The 25,206-nt window shown below is 51.4% G+C and overlaps 1 protein-coding gene across 5 annotated transcripts in view; it reads right to left on the bottom strand.

Moving 5' to 3' along the window:
* ANKRD11 (ankyrin repeat domain containing 11) overlaps window positions 1-25,206 on the bottom strand; it is a 136,871-nt gene that overhangs the window by 61,440 nt on the left and 50,225 nt on the right. Inside the window, exon 3 of one of the 5 annotated variants that reach the window (XM_065028721.1) lies at window positions 2,750-2,836. The exons of the other annotated variants lie outside the window; for them this stretch is intronic. The gene's annotated coding sequence lies outside the window, so the exon portion shown is untranslated. The remainder of the gene's footprint in view (window positions 1-2,749; window positions 2,837-25,206) is intronic. 5 annotated transcript variants of the gene reach the window in all.

Here is a 25,206-nt window from a genome sequence, read left to right as displayed (position 1 = left end):
TATAGTCCTCTGGCGCGCAGCCTGCAGAGGGTCACATCGCTGAAAGCCAACTTTATCTTCATTGTTCCCAGCCTCCTGCCCAGCTGTCACCCCGCTCGCTAATTTAATACACCCCGAGCTGTGTCAGGGGACGCGGGACTCGCAGTTGGTTTGTCCCTCCCCAGCTGCACCAGGACGGTGGGCGCTGGCTGCAAGCTGTGGGCTCCATAATTTGCATTAAGGTGCTTGCCTGGGCTGTTTAAAATCTGCATTAGAGCCTCCATGGTCAGTGGGACGACCCAAACACAGAGTGTTTCAGGGCTCCAGGGTGGAATTGGGGACGTGGGTGATGCTGGGAGGTTCTCCGGATCTGTCACCGTGCTGCGCAAAGGGCTGCACCACACGTTTTCCTACCTGTCACAGCAAGAGCTATTCAATAATGTATGGAAATAGGAGGGGGGAAGTAGAAAGCTCACTTCAGCATGCCAGGGAAGAAAAAATAAAAATTAAAAAAAAATATATATAATATCTCCCACAGGTGTTTGTTTCAGGTACAAGCTGAGCATGCAGAGCCAAGCTCTGATTCACCCGTATTTCAACCCCACAATGGGAAAAAAGGGACAATGTCCTGCTGGCCCGGCCCAACATGGCTCCCAAGGCTTTGTCCCCACAACGCATCACCCACCTCTTTCAGTGCTCGCCCCAAAATTAAATCTACCACAACCACTTTTCGGACCCTTGCAAAGCGTTTTTAACCATGCGGTTGGTTTGGCCCAAGATCTAAATTGAAGCAATTTGATTTTAACTTGAGCCGTTTCAGGGTCTCTGCAAGAGATGCTGCCCCAGGAAACTGCTCCAGCAAAACTGAGGTGCAGGAAGATGAGCTGCTGCTCCTGCAGCCCCTGCCCACCAGGATTCACATATCCTGAATGCTGCGTTAAATATCTACCCCATACCTCAAACAAACGAGTCAATTCCACTGTAAATAAGAGCTTCAGTAGTAAGAAGCCAGGAAAACAATATGAATTTTCCTGCAGTTAGGACTGGTTGTCTTATTTCAAGCAACAAGAACCACCCAGGTTTTAGACATACAAAACAATTCCAATAATCGAGTCTGAAAACAACGCGCAGCAATTTCATAAAAAACACAACATTTGCACAAAAAGGAAGCTGTTGAAAACGCGGGCCCAGAGGAAGCGGGTTCGTTGTTCCGTGGCACAAATGGGGTCAGGAAAGGCTCCGGTGGCACCGGCAGCACTGGGAGCTGAGCAGGGGAAATTCCCTCTAATTCGCCACAGACCCCACAGAAACTCTAGCAAAGCAACAGCCAAAGCATTTCAAATGAGCGGGATTCAGGCAAATGTGAGACAGAAAAGCACAATTAACCTTAAATCAGCAAAAAGCAGCGGTGAGTGGTTTGTGCAAGTGTTCTGCACCCTGAAAACCAGGAGGATTCTGCCCCAGGCTCCAAAGGGGCCACGGAGCAGCCGATGGGCAGCAGGCGGGGAGCAGGACCGGACCTGCGCATCCTCCCAACCCGGGATTATTTCCATGGCAACCATCGGGAGAACTTATTAAGTAAAAAAAAAACCAACAAAACAACAAAAAAACAAGAACAGTTTGAATACACAGAACCCACATTCGTAACGTACCAGCTGACTATATCAGCAGCGCTAAGATTTTTAGTAATCAAAATAGATCATGTTCTAGCAACTCCATCTTCTCTCTGCCACAGCCAAAAAGAAAAAGCTGATATATCAGTGCAGGGGGAGAAGGGGGAATTACAGGGTTTCTAAGACCACAGCCCTATGTCAAGCCAAGTCTTATCCCATCCTAGTGGTTCAAGAGACATGATTTTAACATCCGACAGTTCACGTGCTGTTAAATAAGGCTGAATTTCCAAGAGACGATAAACTTAATGGCAAGGTACCTACTACAAAATCAAGAAGATGACTATCACGTGACACCAGCAGTTATCTTGTACAAAAATTCACTGAATTCAGCAGACACAGAACAGGCTGATCCCAAGCAGGGCGCAGAACCGAGCGGTGCTGACCGGGAAAGCACTGGAGCTCACAGGCTCATCATCTTCCTTACTTCGCTAACAGAAGAGGAAAAAAACAGTGGTCCCTTATCATATTTAGCTTGAAATATTCAGGAATTTGAAATACTTGCTCAGAGAAAGCACAGTCTACTTATTAAAGCTCATTTCAAATAAATCAAAAATTAGCAAAACCTGTTATTGCAACACTGAAAGGCTTCATCTTTCTCGATTTGATTATTCTGTAACTAAATTCCTGTTTCCTTCCAGGATCGGTGTGTGAAACAGCAGAGGCGGCACAACAGAGCGCTTGGGAATGGTCACGAACAAAGGAACGTGTTCCTGCCCCCGGATGGCAAGAGGCCAGGGCGGGGGACAGGGATAGGCCAAGGGCTCCCCCAGGACCCGCATGCAGGTCCGGGAGCAGAGGGACCCGGAGCAGCATCCTCCGGTACCGAACGCACCGGTACCGGCGCCAGGCTCGGCACTGCCGCCCTGACCGCGGCTCCTCCTCAGCACCGGGATGAGGAAATTACCAAAGTTTCGGCAGCGCTCAAAAACAAACGCTGCCCAAAACTTTCATAACAGCAATTCAGAGTGAGAAATAAGTCTCAACAGGAATGATTTTGAAAGTGTTTTTTTTTTTTTTTTTTTTTTAAAAATGGTTAAATGAACTGTTGGCTCAGTCACTAAGTCCAGCCAGGGAGATCACGTGCATTATTGATTTACCTTAGAACAACCTGGGAACTCATTTCCAATGGTTTCTAATGGAACCTGGATTTTGCAGTCCTAATCTGCCTCGTGAGGTTGAGCTTCCTGCAAGGAAATACAACACCGAGCATTAAAATGGCAGCTGTCAGATGTACAACAGCCCCATTCATTTAATGTGGATAGTGCAGCGGCAAAAGGGGTTTTTAAGGGCTGCTCCAAAAGGCTCCTTTGCAATTAAACAGAGTGGGGAGAACGTGGTGGTGAGGATGGCCCTGTGAGTGCCCATGGATAATGGTGCGGACCTGCAAGTCTGAGGATTTACAGAAAACAAAGGGAGGTTATGAAAAGTTTATTTTTGTAATATCAGCTTGCACACGCTATCTATAGTCCTTTCAGAAGCAACGCTGATGAGGGGGTTGAGCAGAGAAGTGGCAGTTTGGAGCCTCAGCTCCGCTGCCGACTCAGCCGCAAATGTACAAAACACCCGGGCAAGTCGGTTTTCCAAGAGCCGCAGCTGTACAGGGCGCAGAGTGATGCTCTGGGTTCTATTCTTAGCCAGGCATGGGACCAAGACAGCAAAGCGTGTGTACAGCCAGTAAACAACCCTTCCGTGTGACCATCAAAGCCGTTTTAAAAGAGTAAATTCCCATCTGAGAGAACTCAGGTCTTTAGGAGGGTGCACGAGCATCCGTCCCTGTTTGCAGACACGACGTGCTCGGAGCATCTGAGAAAAGGAAGCTGGTTTGGGGCAACATCGGCACAGAAATGGGTGATTTTGTAAACTCGGGTGCCGCAACTGCGCTCGTGCCGTGTCCCGAGGAGGACGGCCCTGTCTCAGCCCTGCACGGCCACAACACGCCCGTGCCCAAAACCGCCCGTGAGCGCTCTGGACAGAACGGGAGCACACAGGGATTTCCAGCAGGACAACGCACCATCAACCCTCAACCTCTGCTTCAGCTGCAAAAGCTTCTCCACTTCGGGAAACGGGTTTTGCCAAACAAAATGTACTGTAGCAGGCTCAGCATTCTGAAATGCTGTTAAAGAGTATTATCCCTTTACACACCTAAAGCAAAAAGATTTTTCTCAATCCTTATAGAAAAGACTCCTTTAATACAAAACCAAGCAGGGAGTACCACAGCCCAAAAGGAGGCTTCCAGAAAGGTGTGAGCACAGAAAACAGAAGCCCACAGCAGGAAGGAAACTGTAATATTAGCTACAGACTTTGAATACACACGCAGATCTGCATCACTGAACAAGAACAGCAAGCAAAATATTCAGTGCTGATGAACAAAACCCAGCATTTGATCCTCAGCTATTTTTCAAACTCATCTGCAAGCACATCCTGCCTTGAGACAAATGAAAACCAAGGCGTGATGGATACGTGGCAATTAACTGCAACCATTATTTTTATTCTGCGTAGCGTCTTGCTAGAAAACAAGCAGTGCCCTTAGCCCCGAGACATCCTGTGGAAGCAGCCGGCCGCCTGCAAAAATCACCGAGCATTACATTCTGCCCCTTCTCCAGTTTCACGTCTTGCCCTGCAGCTCCAGCAGCTCCAGCCCGTCCTTCCCCTCCCTCTCGTCCTCCCCCGGCTCCTTCCAGCCCCGCTGGCGCTTCCCTCCCGGCAGCGGTGCCGGTGCTGTGCCAGATGTCAGCCTGACCCGCAGCCGCTGTTTTGGGTCAGTTATCAGGGTGACGGTGCGTGGGGGAGCTGCGGTTCCCACCTCACCAGGCAGTGCTGGGACGGCTCCGCCGCGCTGGCCATGGGGCCTGGGCACAGCTGGCACATTTATTTCCAGGCTTTTTTTCTTGCTAATGAAGTGCTGGCGGCAGAGCCGGCAGGAGTTTGAGAAGCTGTTCCCACACGCTGCAATGAAAGCCGTGGGCACCCTGAGCTGGGTAAGGTGACCCTTGACTATGTTAAGCATCAGTCATTCATAGAAGCGTCACTTTCTGCGCGAGAGGAACGGGTGACCTGAATGTCTCCTGCAAGAATAATTGCCTACAGAAGACAAGAGCTAAAGTTTCTGGAGAAGGGGTGCTGCTGTTTGCCCGGCCCTCCAAGAGGGACCATTCAAACAGCATCGGGCAAGGAGGGAGCAGAGGCAGCCGGTGGGAACTCAAAATATATTTTAAATGAACCCAGACCCGATTCTTGACCAAAGTATGCTCCTTGAAAGATGTGCCCCCGATGAAGGAACGGCTCCAAGGCAGCGGTATGTGGTTTGCTGGAAGGAAAGAGGAAAGCTTCAAGCCTGACATAAGCCAGGGCTCGGATTCCTCTATCAGCGCGAGGCTGCGCCGCAGATAAGGCTGCGTCAACTTTTCCATTTGAGCGCGCTCCCCTCTAAAGTTTACAGTCCGAAGGAAAATGTTTTGGCCAGGTGGAAACTTAACATACAGGCTCCCAAAGCAGGGAGCTGCCTGCGTATAGAAAACACGACAATGTCACCTGCCCAGACGTGATTTCCCCCACTGGGAAAGCGAAAAGTCTCATCTTCCTCCCCATGAAATTCTTCACATTCCTTCGCAGCAGATAAGCTGTACCCAGTTGTAGGCCAGAGCTGAACAAAGTGCCCCATAACATCAAACAACCCAAGGCACTGAAACGCCAACAGGTTAAACGTTAACCCAGGAGCTAAGAGGAGGGCACAGAACCGCAGCCATCCTGCCCAGCTCTGGCACAGCCCTCCTTGGCGCCACCGGCCTCTCCGCCAGCAGGAGCCGCGGGGTCGGAGAAGAAGGGAGGTTCTGGGCAATGAGAGTGTTTCTCACCTCCAGAGTCCATCTGCTGTGGGAAGGGGGGTGAGGAGAGCCAGGTGGAGGCGGCAGCTGGGCCCCCATGGCCGTGCCCAGCAGCAGGGTGCCCAGGGCAGGACAGCGGGGTGCCCGCTGCCACAGGCTCCCCCAGACCCATCTCACTGTTTTTTCCACCGCGGCAGGGTGAGCGGCAGCAAACCCAGCATGCAGTCTGCCAGCTCACCCATTCGGCTTCCTATTTTTGCGTGTGTCGAACTACAAAGATGCTCCATTTCCAAGGAAACACTGGAGGAGCCCGGCTCCCTGTGTCCCCAGGCCAGGGGCTGCGGCACTGGTCCCTGCGCCCGCTTCGGGGGGCAGCACCAGCACCCACCCTGTGCACCATGGAAGTTTTGGGGCCTGCCGAGGTGCACAGGGATGGGGAGGTACTTCGGTACCAGCACAGCCCTGGCCCCCCACGCTTCACTGCAGTTATCCCTGAAAACAGAAAAAAATGTGCTTGTTTTTCTGCTGCTGCTGAGCAGCTACAAAACGCTGCTCATCAGCAAGAGCATGAATAAACCCCAGCTCCTGAAGCAGTATCTGAAATCAGCTGCTCTCCAACCTCCATCACAATTTCAAACCTTTAATTTACTGAGGCTTGAGTGAAAGCAACATTTGTGTTTGTTTACCAGCCACAGAGGAGCTCTGAGCACTCGCGGTTTATCACGTTTACCCAACAGATATATTCTGGGGAGCTTCTCAGACCAACTGTGACTTATCACATATTACTGGTCACAAACTTTTCCACCCGTCCCCACAAGATCCCAGGGACCCGTCCCTGAGAGCCGGACGAGCCACCCACGCACATGGTGCTCCCAGCACTCGACAACCGCCTGGGCTGCTGTATTTCCAAGTTCAAAAGAAAAGAAAAAAGGGAGAAAACCAGCCTGATTTTGTTCTTCTTCCTCTGCTAAATCCTGCAGTGCTGGACCAAGACGCGGCAGTTTTTATCCAGGGAAGGACCCTTGTGGGCTCTGCTGAGGGCCGGAGGCCATGCGGGATCTGGAAAACTTTCCACCCATTACCTTCGGTGAATTTAAGACGTGCTGCTGTACGTCAGTGAAGCAACTTTGTTCTTTCTGGAGGGAACGGACAGATTGCAGGAGAAAACTATACCCCAATTGCTGCCAAATTCCACAGATTTAGTTATTAGTAGGCAATTAGGAACCATTATTAACACTTCCTACTACGTTAAGCTCCATTTGCAGCGCGCCTCTGTGCCAGGCTGGACCATTCCGGCACTCCGGCTCCACCGCGCACGTGGCATCACGTACCGAAAACTGCGCCTGCCCGCTCGCTGCCTCCTGGGCCGCTTCTCCACACATATATTTAATGCAGTTGTCTTACAAAATAAAATTGCAAGTAAAAATACAGATATTATAAAGGTAGGGGCGGGGAGGGGGGGAGGTAAATAAAAGCATGGCTGCACAAAGGAAAAACAATTTTGCTCTTGTTTTTTAACTCACAATCAACATCTGAGCTATTCAGGAAACTGGTGCACTGCCCTCCAACCAACTTCAATTAGGGAATTCAAAAGCAGTCAGACAAAAGAATGCCTGGGAGTTACTGCACCGCGCAGAGATATTTTTAGCAAGAGCTGGGAGGCTGTTTGTGGGACGCTGCTTTGCTTCTACTGCATTTCAGCTTTTGTATTTACACTTGCAGGACAGAAAGATTTACTAGGTCAGAGGGGGGAAACAGAGGAGAAGCAGCGTAAATGATGCGGATCATTTTGCTTTCTGATACTCTCAGAAGGTATTTCAGCAGAAGCTGATGGAGACCAGGGTGAAGCTGAAGATTTGCCTCCATCTGCTTTGAAATTCATCTTTCAGCAGGAATCTCCTGTTGGTCCTTTGGAAACCATGTAAAGGGCACATGGAGCCCTGCAAGGGTCGGTGCAGGCAACGTTGCCGTGTCCCCAGCAAAGCCGCAGCATACCTGCCCCGGGTCACCGACGGGTTCACAACCAGCACCACGTGGCTAATAGGCCTTGGCACACCAACACCCGCCCCAAACCCTCCGCCACAACCACCATTCAGCCCTTCACCCCGGAGCCAAGTGCACCTCCAAGCCCCACCGAGCCGCTCCTGTTTTTCAGAAGCCATTTCCCAAAAACGCCGGGAAGGTGCCGGCAGAGCTGGGAGCCCAAGGCCTGGCCGCGGCGCAGGGCCGTTCGGGAGCTGCCGGCACGGCTCCCCTTCCGCCGCCTCCCACCACTGCGGCAGCGCAGATGGCAGCAGCGTGACCTCGCTGTTCCTGCCTCCTTGTTTTGATCCCGCAGTCTTGATTGTTCAGGCTAATCCCACACTCCCAGCCTTGGCTGCCAGCCAGGGCTGTTATTAATGGCACAAAAGCTTCTCATTCCAGCTACTTCTACATCCGCTAATGCTGTTGTTCCCTTCTCTCGCTCCCCCTCTCACCACATTACAAACTGGAGCTGGAATATATTTTACAAGGGGAAAAAAAAACCTCCTCTCTGATCATCCTTGCACGCCAAGGGCTCCACCAGAACCGTACAGGAAAGGCTCGTCAGCTCCGGCAATAATTACCAATGGTAAAGCAGCAAGACCACCCTGCTCCTCCAGCCATCAGCTCCAAAGCAATAAACAGCACACAGATGTGGGGAGTTTCCAGCAATCCCCGAAGGAAACCAGGATCCCAGGCACAAGTACACACAGCTCAGGGAAAGGCTCTGCTGCCGGGCTGGGCAGGGACACGACACCCATCTGCTCTGCGGGTGCCACCAGCGTTTGGCTGCCTCGCTCGGGAAACCGCCTTTCCTGCTACTGGATTCAAATAGCTGTAAAGCTCTCAGTAAAAGCAGGCACTGAAAGGACGCCTCAAATCATTTGTAATTTAGTCCCTCACATGCCCTTTTACAGGTGCTCATCCCTCTGCAAGGCGCCCGGCAGTGTCCTGTGGCAGGGACGGCCGGGCGGCCGCTCTGAGCTGGGGCTGCTGACACCAGAGCGGGTGCAGGTCCCATGTCAGCTCAGACCTGGGGCCAGTTTGGGCTGGGAAGCAGTGAGGATATTAATCAGGGTCTTCTGATCCACCAGAGAGCCACCAGCCATGCCCACCACGCACAAATCCCCCAGCAGCCGCCACAAATGCTTGCCCAAAAAGTTTGGCCACGAGTCAGCAGAGCAGAGCAGGAGCTCAGCACCGCGCTCACCATCAGGCTGAAGGTTAGTGAGGTTTGGAGCTGCTCTGAACTGCAACCTCAGCCTGAGGAAGGTGTCCCCGGGACTCCCATGGGAGCAGCGTGGGCAGGGGCGTGGGTGCTGGGGTCTATCACAGCGATGACGCACCTGGATAAATCCACCCGGTTTTCAGCCCAAACTGTCACCCCGGTGAGATGATTCACCATGCTGCTCTCACTACTTGTCGAAGCGCAGGAAAGGAGAAAGCAGCTACAGGAACATTTCTTCTGATTAGGAAGGTCACTACATTTTTAATAAAGGGCTCTTTAAAGATAATCTCATTTCAGCATTTACACATGTTAAAGAGGTTACAGAGATCAAGACGTAATGAAGTAAAGGAGGAGAGGACAATAAACGTGTGACTGGGATGTCACCATGAGTGATATCTCCAGCACGTTGGTCCGATGCAGCAGAGAAGGGGGCTCAGGCACCAGGAATAGCAGGCTATTGCTCACTCACGAAAAACCAGTAGCAGATTTCTGAATGCAACTGGTATCTCCAGCTTCTCCTTTTCGTCCAGCACAGCTCCCCACCCCGCTCCCTTGTGCAAGCCCTCGTGCCAACGCCACCTCCCCAGGCACAAGCACCTCACGCCGCCACGGGCAGAGCCCTTGTCCACAGCACGAGGGGCTCATTTCAACTCCAGCCATCGCTGCAGCAACCCCAGCGACTCTTCCCACTGCAACACATGCTTTGCATCACAGCTTTACATCGGCTGAGGTTACATCTGACCCAAGTAAGAACCCGAAGATCTGCCAGCAGCTGCGGAGTTTCACGAAATCTCCGACAGCAGATCCGGCACGGCTTTTCATGTGCCATGGATTAACCCCCAGGAATGAAAAATTCTCCTGAAATGCTCAACTCCCACCCCACAGGGGTCTAAGGAAACCTGTTCTCATGCCCCTCTGCTCTATGTGCGTTGGGTTTCTTAACATTACGACGATTTGATGTGATGGTTTGGGGCCGGGGATCGCACGCTAGCTCTGCATACACTGAACGAGGTCACCGGGAAGAGAAAGTTTACATCAAGTTTGCAATAATTTCTCTACTGCGCTAGAGAAAATTTTGGTGCCTGTTCAAAGCTACCGTGCTTTGTTGCAGAGGGTGCAAAAGACTAAAAATAATCTTTATTCAAAACTACTTAATAGTCGCAAGATCAAGCGGAACAAAAGGAAAAAAAATATATTCTGAGGGAAATGATACTTCTAGAGCTCAAACGGCATTTCAAGTCCCCATCAAATAACTTTGAACTGAGGTTGCACAGAAGCAGGAGGAAGCGGGGAAACCAGCACCAATGAGATTTTCAGATCACCGGGGGTAAAGCAAAGGTGTCCCAGAACTACAGGAATTTAGCACGGCTGCATTGCTAATGGGTACGTTGGAGTGCCCTTGTGAAGCAACTGGTTTTTCAGAAATAATTAGCGGAGCAGGCAAGAGAGTTACAGACATGAAGAAGTGAAGAAAGAACAGTAAAAATAAGCAAATAGTTCAAATTAATGAAATCCTTGGACTTGCTGCAGTTGTATCAGCAAACAGGAGCTTCCCTGAGTTAATTCTCCTTGCATTTCCTACAGACATGGACAACCACAGCAGATATTTTAAAACCAAGACAGTACTCAAAGGCAAGCCTAACACCCTCACGTTTAAGGGGTGTGAGGTCTGCTACAGCCACAAGATAAGCTGTTCTCAGACCAGCAACCTTCCTAACAAATCTGGTGCTTTATTTTTCAGATTATTTTCTTTAGCTTCAACATCCAATGGGCAGGGATTTCTCTATTTTTAAATAACATCCCAGAAGCAAGCAAGCAGGACGGGTGTCAGGCAAGGTGGGCACGCAGCCCGGGGGCAGCAGATGTTCCGGAGGTGGATGTACCCCCGGACCCTGCTCAGGCTCTGCCCCCAGGGACGGACGTGCTTCCCACCCATCACATCCTCTCAACCTTCTCCTCGCTGAGCTAAACAGCTTGTGTTTCCAACCCTAACACATGAAATGAGTCTTCTGAGCCCCATTCAACCAACCAGCTCCTTTTGTTTTTTAAGTGAATACGACGTTAATCTCATTAGCTATGGCACTGCAAAGCCAGTCTGTGAGCTGGTCCCACCTACTACCCAAATAATTGTCAGTGGCTCCCATAACACAGCAAGTGCTCCAACCCAGGGGTGCTGAGGAACCAGAAATATTCCTAGTTTTAGGATAAACCCGACCTTAGGGTGCCAGGCCAAGGAAAGCAGCAGCGGCTGAGGGATGCAGAGGGTCCCTTGTGTCCCGTCCCAACTCTCCGATTGTGGTTTCCAGGTGAGAAGCCCTCGGCACCGTCACTCGGCCTCGCCGGTTCCAGCACACTCACATGCCAAGAACTTCTCTGCCCACACCTACACCCACTCGCCAACGGCAGCCTTGGCCAGCCCAGCCCCACACCAGCCTGGCCGGCATGCAAACACCAGCAAATACCAGCAGGTGGTCGCTTTGCTGAGCTCTCCATTTCTGTCAAATCACAGGGCTCAGATAACAAAATACTGAGGGTCTCCAGTGTGCTTGGACATCATTTGGAAGCCCTGATGCTTGCTTGTACCACAGGTATTTAGGACATCTTTTGGTGGGAACCCAAACCAGAAATCCCAACCAGCACAGCCTTTAGTTCATCCCTGTCTTATGTTCAGCTACAACAGAGAATAACAGAAACATGTTCTGTGACCCCAAACAAGTTCACATGGGAAAACATCGTGTTTAAAATGCTGAGAATCACCTGATGGCAACGCACCTACACAAAGCGCTCAGGCCTGCACCCAGGCAGAGAATCTCATCACTAGTTTCTGCTTCCCCACAGGAGCCAAGGCACCATGTCCAGAGCTCCGGGTCACCGCTTCTCCAGGGCTTCAGACCTGGCACATGAGGCTCTGGGGATGAAGAGAAGCTGTGGACAATGGTACCAGTGCTGCACCAGGGACACAGGGACAGTGGCACAGCCCTGTCCAAGGGCAGGAGCACCCACATCTGCCTGTAGGACAGCAGCACCAGGAGGTCCACAGCAGCAGGAGGGATGTCCCCACAGGGACACCCAGCCAGTGACAGTTTTGTGGGAGGTGTGAGGAGCCCAACAGCGAAGGTCTCGGTCCACCCAGGGTCCCCCTGGAGGATGGACCTTCACTGATGTCCCCAGTGGGTCCAGGGCAGGCCACAGATGTTGGAGCAGAGACCAGGGCAAATGCCACACGTCTGCAGACAGCACGGTCAGAGGGGAGCGGGGCCATTCACTGACTGTTCTAGACTCGGTTTTAAAAAATCACCCTTGTCCAGATCACTGACGTTAATTCTTGTGAGCTTATTCGGTGGTTTAGAGCTGGGAAATCAGCCCGGGCGAGAAAAGGGGAGATTTCTGCTTCCCAGTATGGACAATCGAAAGGCACAGACAGAGCAGAGGGAAAACCCGCACGCTGCCCTTCCCTGCAGCACTGCCCAGATGGGTCTTCAAGCGGGATTAAGAGGAAGACAGTTCCTCCTCACCCAGCCCTTTCCTCCCTACAGCCAAGTCTCCACAACGGGGAACCGGCCTTTTGCTTTTACCCTCTTTGTTCTTGCAAGCCGCTTCCTCCCTGGTGTTTACCTTACGGACCTGCCATCTCCCTCCGGCTCACAATTCCCCTTTCTTCGGAAAGTCTTTGAGATGCACATTATACAAGATACACAAAAATAAATTGGTTTTAATCCTCCAGATTCTAGTGCTCCCAAACAAAGATCTTAAAGAGCTTTACAAACAATGGATTAAGCCTTAAGACTCCCTGTGAGGCAGGAGAGCGCCTCTCTCCCAGAGGCAGAGGAAGGTGAGCGAGGCTGAAGGCTGTTTCTACATGCATAAACATCAGTGAGTCTATCGTGGATCCACCATCAGTCTAGCAAGACCTTTATCAATTCACTACAGACTCTGAAGCAGCTTCAAAACAACTGTCCACCTTCCAAACACTTTCCGTCCCACCTGGGAGCACCGTGATGGCTGCTCAAAGTGCTCGGCCCCACAACCCACCCCACGGACGGCAGCACCACTGGTCCTGGTGCTGCAGATCCAACGCTTTTCTTGGCCTACTGTTCAGATTTCGTGATAACAGCGAGCTTGCATTCACAAAGGAAGCTTCTCAGCGGGTATTTCGAGCAGCTTAGCAGACGCAACCCCACAGAGAAACGCGCCTTCTTGGTCTGCTCCTCAATGGTACGATGACTTGGGGTCACACACTCCATAGCCTCAGACTGCAACCTATATTAACGTGATGTCAAATGTTCTTAGCGCTTCCCAGTCTGTAAAGCCCTTATATTTCTTCCCAAATGTATTTTGCATACGTCTTGTAAACAAGCTTTCCATCCTTTTGATCGGGGCTGCGGCAGAGCCCAGGGAGGAGGAGGGAAACTTCCTGCTCCGCCATCGCTCTCAGCAACGAGCAATGATGACATTTTCTATTTTGGTGGCTTTTTCTTCATATATTTGTAGCAAGCAGGCTGCGCTCTAGTCCAGCATCGCTGTTGATCTCAACTTTTTTTTTAATACATTTTAAAGCGGCAGAGCGCTTTGTTGCAGCATCTCTTTTTCATGCCAAGATGGCCAAGTAAGAACCTGCTCGCTAGCCAAACACTGTCACGCTACCTGGCTTCTGAGTTTCCTTGCCGGTTGTCTGAAAACAGACATTTTTGCAAAAGAACTTGTTTAGAGTAAAACCAGCATGCAGTAAAGCACACCATCATGTTTTCTTGCTATTGCTTATCTGCTGAAGATAAATCTGCTTTCTGCACAGGCAAGGGGCCAAACGCTCACCAGCTGATACCTCCCGGTACAACCTCGCATGACCAAACCCTCCTGCCTCGGAGCGGAGCGGCCGTACCAGGGCACCCACACGCTCTCGGGGCTGCACAGACATCAGGTGAGGTCGGGATCTCCTCCCTTTGGCCAGAGCAAACAGGCCGCGGCTCAGCAGTCGCCGTGTCAATGGTTAAAGGCGAGCGGCCGTGCCCGTGACTCCAGCTCACCGCTCTCACCTTCCACGTCCCCCGCTCGCCAGCTCAAATGAGCTTATAAAATCAGCACAACGCTGGAGGCAGCCGAGCTGCAGCGCAGGAATGTTATGTAGTCGGTTACTAATACAGTGTTTTGCATATCGGGTTTCAAACACTACGTGCTTCTACATGTTCAACGTCAACAAGGGGAAAAAACCTGCCGGTCCAAAACGAAGTCTTCCTAATGTGAGTTATTAGCTTTACAGCAGGCTACCAGGTGCACCGCGAAGACCCCGCAGGGGTATTCCTGCCATCATTTCAACCCTTTCCTTTTGAGAACAATCTCAATTCCTTTTCTAATGATTTTCCTGCAGCTGAGAGCTCAGCTCCGCTCATCGCAATCGGCGCTGGCGTCCACAGCGTCTGCAACCAGGGCGGGTATCATTCGGACAGAAACGACTTACGTTGGTCTGTGAGATGAGCACTCAAGACCTGGCAGCTCTAGGATACTAAACAGGGAGGAAAAATAAACGCAGCCAAGATTCCTCTGGGTTAAACCACTTCCAAATTCAAGGGAAAGCATTTTTTTTCCAACAAATAGAACATACTACATGAAACTGTGGGTGTGCTCCTCTTACAGATGCTCTATGCGAACCAAAATTTGCTGAAATCACAGAAACATTCCACCATCTCCCAAAATAAGCATCTTTGTGTGTCTTTGCCTGGTTAAATTATGAAAAACCCTGCACAGTGGAGCAGAGTTTCCATTTCCTCGCACCAGGGCTGTGCTTGAAAGCAAACCCACCAACCTCTTCTCAAAGAAATCAGTGTTTGCTGCTCCTTATAAATTTGCAGAATTTTGGCTCGTTTCCATTTCACCCACTTCTGAATACAACGCTCCCCACCCCCACACCGCTGTTACTTGCTGAGGGCTGACAGGTTACCCCAAAAAACCCCAGGAGCCCAAGCTCCTGCCGCCTCCCAGGCCCGTCTCTCTGGCACAGACCGAGGAGCACCGGGAATTTCGGGCCCAGCAGCGCACCTCAGTCACTGCTCCCAGCTCCTCACCTCCTATTACGACATTTTTCCAGTGCTCCCCTCACCCCAGATTTTCTATACAATGCTTTGTGGCATGTTTTAAATCTTTATTATTCCCCTATCGAAACTCGGACCTCAAGCCCCTTACAAAAGGCGCGGCTGTCACCAAGAGGATCACCCCACAACCTTGCTCTTTTTTTCCGTCGCCGCTGATGTGGTACACAAAGAATGAGATTTTTCAATTTGTTTTGTCCATGAGCCAAAAATTCCTTTTAATGGGCTGAATATAGTGCCTGTGCGAGTCTCTCACCGCTCCAGCTCAACTCTCGCTTACAACAGTCGCTGCCTACAACGCGAAGCTGGCCTCCTTTTGCAGGAAAATAAGGCCAAACCAGCTTGAAAGCATGTTTGGAATCTGGAGATTAATTCCATGTAAACTAATGCATTCAGACCTCTTTGTAGGGCTTCAGAAAGGGCTGTCTGATGCAGAGAAGTAGGGCAGCGCATACCCACACTGTGCCACAGGGAGGCCGGCAGAGCTGCCTCCATCTTGAAACTCGTTACTAAAGCTTGGAACTATTAATTAAGAAGCGTCACACCCCGGCAAACCGGCCACGCCATCGCTCGGCCATCTGCCTGCGCCGTGGCACCCGCTGCCCGCGCAGGCAGGGAGGACACACTGGAAAGGGGGACAAAGAGGCGCCGGAGCGGGGCAGTGGGTCGGGGTGACCCCACCAGAGCCTCTCCCCCGGACCAGAGCTTTTGTTCGGCAGAAAAAGCCAGAGAAACAAAGGTCTGCGGGGCCACGGGGCTGCCCCGGGGGTCCCGTCCCCAGCCCACGCTGCGGCTCCTACTGCAGCGCTCCCCGCGCTTCCCTTCACCAGCTCTCTCTCCGGGAGATCAATTATTCAGAATGAAACCATTTTAAACTCTGCTGGGATGCTGAGCAAAGCTAAGATGGGTGGTGCTGCAGAGGAAGCTGCCAGGGACACAACCAGAAAGCAGGTCTGCCTCACGCAGAGGCTACAAGTGCAATTACAGCCAAGTCTCCCTCAAACCCGATGCCACAAAACCCTCCGAAATGACCAGACACAAAGCTCTATGGGCATCACATCACCCCCGGAGATGTGACATCAGCCACCCCACCAGCGATGTCTGAGCACCAAACACCCTCATTCTGTGTTTCCTCCTGCTGGCACAGGACGCAGCAGCAACAGGACAGCGGAGCAGAGCAGGTTTGCACGGTGACCGGGAGACTGAGCCACAAGAACATGATCAACAGGAAGGCAGCCCAGGAAAGAGGGGATTTTGGTGTTATTTTTAAACGAGGAGGCAAAATAATTAATTAAATGGCCTAGAAGCTGTTCCACATTAGAAGTCACTACAACACTAAAAATCTAGCTCTGACAGTTGCGGGTGAAGCCCTTTAAAAGTTACCATGGTAGTTGATGCAGCTATTCGCCCACTCGTCCTTCAATAATGCTGGATTATTTTTTTTAATGCAATCCAACCACAAACAAGAAAATGCTGCTGAAGGGAAAAGTGCTTTCTCGCAACATAAAAAAAAAATGCCCATCCTTTACCTCTGCCCCAAGCGCCCGGCTCAGGAGGAGACAGCAGGTGAGAGGGAGCCGAGCCAAACACGCACCGCTGAACTCCGCTCCCTCCCTCTCCAGGGACGCAGGAAATTTAAGCAGCAGATTCAGGATTTCAGCATCCATTTCACTCTCCCTGCCCCCTCCTGAACTCTCGCTCCCTGGGCCCCACACGGCTATTCAGATGCTACGTCAGCCCAACGCTGTGTTCCTTCCTCTCCCAAAGCCCAGCTCAGCAAGCCTCGCAGCACACTCCGTGTCAGATGAGAAAGCCAAGAATTTTTGGAACACATCTTTCTTCCTTTTAATTAAGCGCCCAGGTAGAGAGCAGCTCCCAGAGAAGCCTTTGCTCTGCAAAGCTGCATCCAGCCAGGCTGATGGGGCAAGTCAGAGCAGGACAAGCCCCAGACAAAGGAAAGCAAACACGGGCTGTGCGGGACGAGCAGGATACGACTGCACTGACCTGCCCAGCTATTATTTTTCACAATCAAACCGAGGTCTAGAAACTCCTACGGCCAAAGCGAAGGCCTGGCCCAGCTGAGAATGCCTGACAGCCACCTCCCTGGCCACACAGCCCTCACAAACCTTGCAAAGCCTGGCTTGGTGGCAGCTGCCAGATAAACACCCCTCTTTCCTCTCCCTGCACCCCGGGAAGAGGGGCTGCCACAGATGAGCCCCCACAAACATGCAGCTCCGAGGCAGACAGGCAGAGCAGCTTCCAGCGCTAAGCCAGGGAAGGCAAGACCGAGCCTGTGCCACCGCGATGCCGGGGGCCACTCCATGGGCCGGCCTCCTTGGCCAGTGCTGGCCTGAGCAACACCTGCTGCTGGTGCTACAGAAATAATATTCCTCATTCTTAATCCAGTATAAATTATTTGTTACAATAAATACTTGTACTGAAAGCCTCGAGGCTTTACGAACAAAGCCGGGTTTGCACGCAGGCTGCCAGGTTTTGAGAGCAGGTTCAATCGGCTGGAGAAGCTGTTGCTGTGCTCATGGAGCAGGTTCGAGCTTTGAAAGAGGCAATTTAAGCGAAAAGAGCCGCTGGCGGCAGCAGCTCCTCTTTCCCACAGTCCTCTTGACTCCAGCTCTCACCAACTAGAAACAAATCAAACTGGGAAACACGTTGCCACGGTATAAACTAAGAGAAAATAACCATCGCCACAGCCCTTGGACGGATCCATCCCTCAGAGATTCGCTACTCGGCCAGGGCGCGAAGCGTGTTTGCAGCCAGTGACTCTCAAGATGAATTAAGGCCACGGCTTCCGTGCAGTGACGCTGGTGGAAGGCGGCTTTGTTAAACCGAAATGAAAGCTAAAAACGTGCTATGTTCACCCCATTGTTCCTTCGCCTTTTCTAATAGCTGTTTTCGCTCCTCCATCACTTGGAGCCTTCGCACGCTCAGCTGTGACTCTTTGTGCCTCCCTTTCGCTGCCTTCTGCTTCTGTTTGTCCTTTTGATCTCCAGTTCTCAGCTTGTGTTTGCTGCTGCTCCCCACCCCCCACGCCTGATTTCCACTTTTATTAGGGTGCGAGGCAGAAGGGCTCAAAGGATGAACAATGCACTTTAGCTGAAAAGGGCTTTGAAGCTGAATTGTGTTGTTTACCGATAGATTCCCCAATCTCCTACTGAAATAAAATAGTATTTTTACCTCCACTAAAGCTCTTGCTGTTTATTTTCAGTTGGAAGCAATTATAAAAAGCTGGTGGCACGTTAAATGAATAAAAACAGGATGAGGAATGCAAGAGTATAGTCAATTTAAAAGAAAGAAAAAAACAACCAGACAGCTGCACCTCCCAACAGTCCAGTTTCCAGGAGAAATTACTCTGGAATCCAGCAGTGAAGCTTGTGCCGCTGCAAGGACGGGTCACAGCTCAGCAGCTCCCGAGAGCCCGGAGCCAGCACGCGGGGCCGTGGATCCTGCACAAGCCCCTTTCCTTCGAGCCTCAACAGGAACGTGGTCCAAAGAGCCGCCTTCCCACCCAGTCCCAGGGACTCCAAGGCGCTATTTCAATTCACACAGGAGCTTTCCATTTAAATGTTGAAACTCCTCAAGCTGGGAAGCCTACAGCAAGCGACAAAGTGCAACCATCTGGGCAGGACAGGCAGCCCCAAAGCCAGAGCTCTGCTCTGAGACTCCCCGGTGGCAGCATCTCCCAGAGCCCATCCCTGCGCTGGGTAATACTCTCTATCAATTAAGAGGCAGGAAGGGAGATAGAAAGCAAAATCCCATGTAGAGATAAGATTTGAGTTCTCTGTGCTGCTCAGTGCAGCATTGCCCCTGGGATTACACGCAGCTGGATGGGGGCAGAGCAGGTGCCAGAGCCCCCCGAGCCCCAGCTCTGCCCCTCAGCACGGCAGAGACCAGCACTGGCCTGGGATGAAGTGCCCACCTGGGCTGCAGATGGGAGACGCAAAACACCCCAAATCCGTCGCTGATTCACGAGCTGCTTTAGTCAGTAGCCGCCTCCGTCAGCCGGGATGTTTAATGACCGACTGCCCAGAGAGGTGGTGGATGAACCATCCCTGAAGACACCCCAGACCAGGCTGGACGGGGCTCTGAGCAACCTGAGCTGGTGAAGATGTCCCTGCTCATGGCCGGGGTGGCACTGGGGGAGCTGGGAGCATCCCTTCAACACAAACCATCTGTGATTCTACCTGGGCAGGAGAACACGTTAAACCAGCAGAAAGGAAAAGGCCAAGAGAAGCCTGTAAGGTCTTCACATCAAAAAAAGTCACAACCATCATAACCAGAGCAATCTCCAGGAGAGGGGCAGCACCTCAGGGCCCCCAAGAGCCCCAGGAACCCAGTGACTACAAAGAGGCGCCAAGAGAGCCGGGAGCTGCTCCCTGCCAGCTCCTGGGGACAGAACAGACTCCTGCATGCTTAACAGGGAATTAAAATAAATTAAACCTCAGCTCAGGCAAAACGTACAATTATTTTTTTTTTCATCACAGACAGGTAAATTTTCAAGCTGACTGACCAAACAAAGAAAGCATAAAATAGTTGAGGCTAAATTATGCCACTCTGACTACACGCTATAATCTCTGTTATTCAAAATTCAAGATTTGCAAGCTATAGAGTAGGTTTGGGAGCTGTTAATCAATGACTGAAATGAAAGCTAATGCTTTACATGATGCACAGAGCTTCCTCAGAGGGAAGAGAGATTAACTCTGTACATCACAGCCCTCAACCACACGAGTTTATTTCCTTGCCATCACTACACCCTAAATTAAGGCAATACTAAACCAACAACAGAGCACGATTTTAAGCAGAGAACTTTTATTTTTAAGGAATAAAATCTGCTTTGAAAATAAAATCGACCTGCAAACACTGCAGCTGGAGCCAGCCCACTGTAAAGAACATGGGCAGGGGGCAATGACAGCGTCTGGAGGCTCCCAGGGCAGAAGCCAGAACTGCCTGGCCTGGGCTTGGCTGCTTAGGCCTCACTTATTTAAGGGGAAGGGAGAAATTAAAGCAAAAATCACATCATTTAAGTGCTTAAAAAAATCTCAGAGCCCAGCAAGAAATGACTCTGTAGATCAGGTATTTGCCAAGTTTCCTCAGTTAAGAAAAAGCAGCCTTAAAAACCTGTAACACATAATCGTCAGGCGGCTGCTTTTCATCCCCTGCCCTTGTCCCCAGGAGTTCAGAGCTGAAGGCCCAGATGACATCAGACTAATGACCAATTTGGACTTTGCTCCCCTAACTCCAGTATTTGGTCTAAATTCTTAAAGAGGAGGTGCAGAGTGGCCCCATACTCATACTCCTCCTTCAGCCCGTCTGCACCTCTGAAAACTCCCAAGTTGCACATTCACCAGACGATCTCATTTGTCCCCTGCTCAGTCAACACTTTAAACAGTTTTTCTGACAAAAATATAACAATGGCACTTGCATTAGAAACAAGCGAAACAACAGGCTAGCATTCCCAAATCAAAGCACAGGGACATGCACTGTGCATGTATGTGAAGAACACTAAATTTCCACGGAGCAGTAATTATACAAGGTATGATCCTACTTGTTTTGAATTCCCAAAAAAAAAAGTTACACACTTCAATCTGAGTAATTTGAAAACAAAACGGCTGATAACTTGAAAATATTTTTCTAGTTACTACAACAAAAATGCTTCTGTGTATCTCATACTTGAAACAGCAGCAAGGGGAATTCCCAGATTGCAGCAGTGCTCTTTGCTGCCAGGTTTCCAGGGCTGCTGGTGGCCCCGAACGCCTGTGCCGGCCCCAAACCCATGGAGCCGCACGTGGCTGTGGGATGGTTCTGTTTCCCTCCTTCTAACACACATACAAACCCGTACAGAATCACAGGATGGTTTGGGTTGAAGGGACCTTCATAGATCATGCAGTGCCCCCCCTGCCATGAGCAGGGACATCTTCACCAGCTCAGGTTGCTCAGAGCCCCGTCCAGCCTGGCCTGGGATGTCTCCAGGGATAGGGCATCCAACACCTCTCTGGGCTTAATTTTGGAAACAGGGTAGGTTTGTATCATCCTCTGCCTTTCCCAAATGCTTTCAACATAGAAGCAATGCCACTACTACTTCAGTTGCAAAATCCCACATATCTACTAAGCCAGTTCAGAACTTCTAAAACTAAAAATTTCATCAACTTCAACTGCACACCGATGCAAACCAAGGTGTTGACCAAGGGCCCCATAGGGCTGGATCTGCTGTGGGGCTGGGATGATGGATGTCTTCGGCAGCACTGCGCTCAGGAGGCACCGGGACAGAGCGAGGAGCAGCTCACCAGGTCCTGCAGCTCCATTTGAGACGTTTCTCATAAGAAGGATTAGGAATTACGGGCCGCAAATGGAAGAGACATCTGGTGTGGCACAGGCAGCCTGGGCTCAGCAGCTCCGGTGGGTGAGCCAGCGCTCAGCACAGACTGACAGCACAAAACATCCGCAGCAGTTTTGTGTGTCAATTCTTCTTCCCGGCACATGTGAGCCAGCGGCAGGACCCCGGTTGGTGGCAGAGGCAGTTAGTCCGGGTTTGGGGCAGCAGCCCTGCTCAGGAATGGAGCTCGGTCCGCAGGGCACCCGCTGAGCTGGCCTATTTAACAGGTTTGCAACACTCTTTGGAGCCCAGTAATAGATTTTTTTAAAGAATGTAGAACGTTCATTGTCCACTCTCAGTCATCCAGGTGAGCAGATGCAGGCATTCCAATAAATTTGCAAGGCTGCTTAATTTTCTTTCTCTGTCTACAGAGCATTCCTTCCTCCATTAGGTATGCCCCTGTTTTCAGTAGCTTAAACGCTGAAAAAAAGCAAGACTAAAAAAAGAAATCACGACGCTGGAAATGGCCGTGTTCATAAAAACTGTTTTTAAACACCTACTCAGCCCAAACTGCGCAATCAGGGAGCAAGACACGGTTTGCACACTTGTTCAGCTGTTCACCTTCTCCCTAAACACCCAAAAACCCCTGAGCGAAACCTCCGGCTGCAGGGTACGGCCTTCCCAGAGACGGCTTTACTTTAACTCAGGGATTGTTTCCCATTTTATTAAGATGGGGCTACCAAGCAGCAGCGGTTCTGTTATCAAACCGTGGTTTGCAGGAAGCCACCAACACAAAGGCATTTCCTAAATGCACAGGCTGAAGCTGGCAGGGCTGTCACGACAGGGCTGCCACGACCATGCCGTGCAGAGGCAGCAGAGGAGAGGACGGTGCCGCAGCCGTAACCCACCACGTGTCCCCCGGCAGCCGGTACTGGAGCGGCTCACTCGGGGAAGCCAGATGCGAGCCTGGCGCTGACGGCAGCAGCAGAGTTATTTTTACCAACCAATGGGTTGCAGTGCTGGAGCAGGAGCTGCTTCTCCTCCCTGAGCCCATCTCACCGCGCTGAGCCGCGCCGGAGACCCGGCAGCTCTGGGGCCAGGGTGGGAGCCCAGCACCACCTGGATCTGGGCACTGTCCGCAGAGCCCAGGGCTGCTCTGCCCACATAGACAAGCACCAACTCCAGAAGTGATTTTATTTTTGGCAGGGAGGGATCCCCAGCAGAATCCACAGAAAAATCGATTAGATTGCTCAGAACAGAGAAGCCCGCCTAGCTGACCTTCCTCCCAGCCACGACAACACCCACCCGCACCCCAAGGGCAGGTCCCCGCACCCCAAGGGCAGGTCCCCGCACCCCAAGGGCAGGTCCCCGCACCCCAAGGGCAGGTCCCCGCACCCCAAGGGCAGGTCCCCGCACCGGCAAACAGCACACACCAAACCCCGCTGGAAAAAATGTCAAGACAGTGAAAGTTTAACTCAAACATATTCAGATTATTTGCTGCACGTCACCAGTTTTCACCGGGATTTCAGACGCTTCACAGTTTCTTCACACCGCATGCCAGGAATACCTGCTGAAATTATCAGAGCAACGCCGGCTTCCTAGTGCTCTCTCCATTTTCTCAGGCTTCCTTTCTGGCTTCCTTCCAATATTCCCATCTCTTACAGAAGATCCTGTTTTCCTTCATCGTCTGGGTTGTCTCCTCCTCTTCCTTCTCCTTGCCACCCACTCATTTTTTCATCTTTCCCCATATTGTATTTGCTGCATCCTCTCCCCTCCGGTGCCGCCCAGCAAACCCCCACAGCACCAGCCGGGTCTGAGCTCCGGGGCCAGGTCCGGGGCAGGAGACGTGCTCACCCGCACAAACATCTCGACACCCAGGTCCAAAGTGTCTTCGCAGCCCACACCCCAAACCCCAACCACCCCTGAGCACACAGACATGCGGTTTCTCCCTTGAGCATCTCCATGTTTGAGAAGTTCTCCCTCAGCAGCCAGTCCTTACAGACCCTCCTCTGTCCGGGTGCCCAGAAAATTGCTGAGAAGAGTAAACGAGCAGTGAGCTGAGCCCTTGCTTGTTCCTCCTTCCCCTCCTCCAGCCACACACACCCCCGAGCTTCTGCGGCCCCGCTGAAAGCAGATCCACATCCCCAGCCTCCAAGTTTCAAAATCAGGCACTGCATTCAGCACAATAATCCCAATTCTAAAAGGTACCAAATATATTACTAACAGAATAGTGATATAATCAGCCCCAAATGTCCTTTGACTCGGAGAGGCCGCCTGCCTGCCATGGCAGGGCCGAGGAGCTGCAGTTTGTGGTGTGGGTTCCCGGTTACAGCCCCGCGGCAGCACCAGCAGCTCTGGTGAGCTCACAGGGCGTGCTGGGGTTTGTGATCACCAGCCTGTGAACACAGTCACTTGAGAAACCACGTAAAACTCGAGCCACCGTGGTCACCAGCAGCAGCGGTTCCACACCCTCCACTGTGCTACAAACTGAGCCAAAAACTAACAGGTAGAAAATGACCATTCTCACCTCTTTTGGGGAGGTGTTAAAGTTTTCTCCCCTTTTTGGCACTGAGACTATGGCCTCTGACACACAGCTGAGCCTGGCCTGGCCTGCAGCCTCCGTCAGTGCTATTGCACACTCAGGCAGGATGCAGAGCTGTTTTACCCCGTGCAAAGAGATGACGCCCAAGACATCAGGGCATTGGAACCAGCTCAGAGCCATCTCATCACCACCCACCCGCTCCCCGTATTCACTCGATACCATAAACGCTGCAGAGTCCCATCAGCATCAAAGCATCTCCAAGCTCGGAGAGGGACGCCGGGTGTTTGACAAGCACCGGGTTTGTTTTTCACACATCCCCGTCTCGGTAGCATCACTCACAGCAGTGTCCCAGCACTGGTCCCTCGGCTCTGAGCGGGGCACACTGCTCCCCTCGCTATGACCACAGGCACAACCGCTGTCAAAACAACGCTCATCCAGAGGAGATCCCAAAGCAGCCTGAGCAATACACATTTTTCAGCCTTTCTGCAAGAAATCCTGAATGGTTTGTGGTCAGCCATGTGCACAGTGTCACCTGTGTGTGCAGTGGAAAGCAGAGCCTCACCAGGTGCTCCCATCAAACACCTGCACCCCCTCTCCTTCACCCCAGATTCACACAGACTGTTGATTTGTCTCAGTACTTGGGTGGAATCTGCTGACTGATGTTTTGCCTGAAGCCTCAAGCCCACACTAAAGATGGGCGAGAAGACGTCTAGGCAGGAAAGCTGCTCTGGAAGTGTAAAACACTGGTAAAAGTAACCGAAGTCATAATGCGCTCGGGCAGCCTTGGGGGGAGCAGGGACGGGAACATGTCACAGCTCCCGATGGCTGAACCCAACAAGAGCCCTACCAGACACAGACACCAGAGATGAGCTGCCACACACCACAGCTCCTCTTCAATGACCATTTTAACCTCTACCATTTTTCATTTAGATGAGGTTCTTAGGGACATGGTTTAGTGCTAGAGTGAGGTTATGGCTGGACTGAATGATCCTGAGGGCCTCTTCCAACCAAAATGATTCTATGATTCAAATCCCACCAAACAAACAGTGGTGACAGACATCAGCAGGACCCCAACATCATCACCTGCCAGCAGGGACCACTACTCAAGGCCTTTGCTCAGCTCTCCTTACAGGTGGAATATATCAGTCAATGACAAACCAACCAGACATTCAGGACCTCTGCCCCAGAGATGGTGCTGCCTGGGACTCCTGTCACCGCCCCTGCTTGTCCCCATGCGCCCAGCAGAGCTCTTACTGCAATAGAACAATTAATTTACTAGGTAACTTCCCTGGCTGAATACTCAGGTGGCCAAAATGTTGGGTTGTAACAAAACAGTTTGGAACTGCCCCATAGCCAACACTGTCAGAGGAGCAGAGATAGTGAGAAGGACGTGGCACTATGAGGAACAGGAAGTGACACTATAGGGAAAAGGAGGTGGCACTACAGCTTCCCTGGCCCCTCACACAATCACATCTGCAGCCAAGGTTGTCGTGTCTCTCTGCTACTCCAACCCACAGATGAGGGTTC

Source organism: Columba livia, chromosome 13 (assembly GCF_036013475.1).
Source record: "Columba livia isolate bColLiv1 breed racing homer chromosome 13, bColLiv1.pat.W.v2, whole genome shotgun sequence".
Lineage (NCBI taxonomy): Eukaryota > Metazoa > Chordata > Aves > Columbiformes > Columbidae > Columba > Columba livia.
The sequence above is the reverse complement of the archived record's forward strand: the minus strand, read 5'-3'. Positions and strand labels throughout refer to the sequence as shown.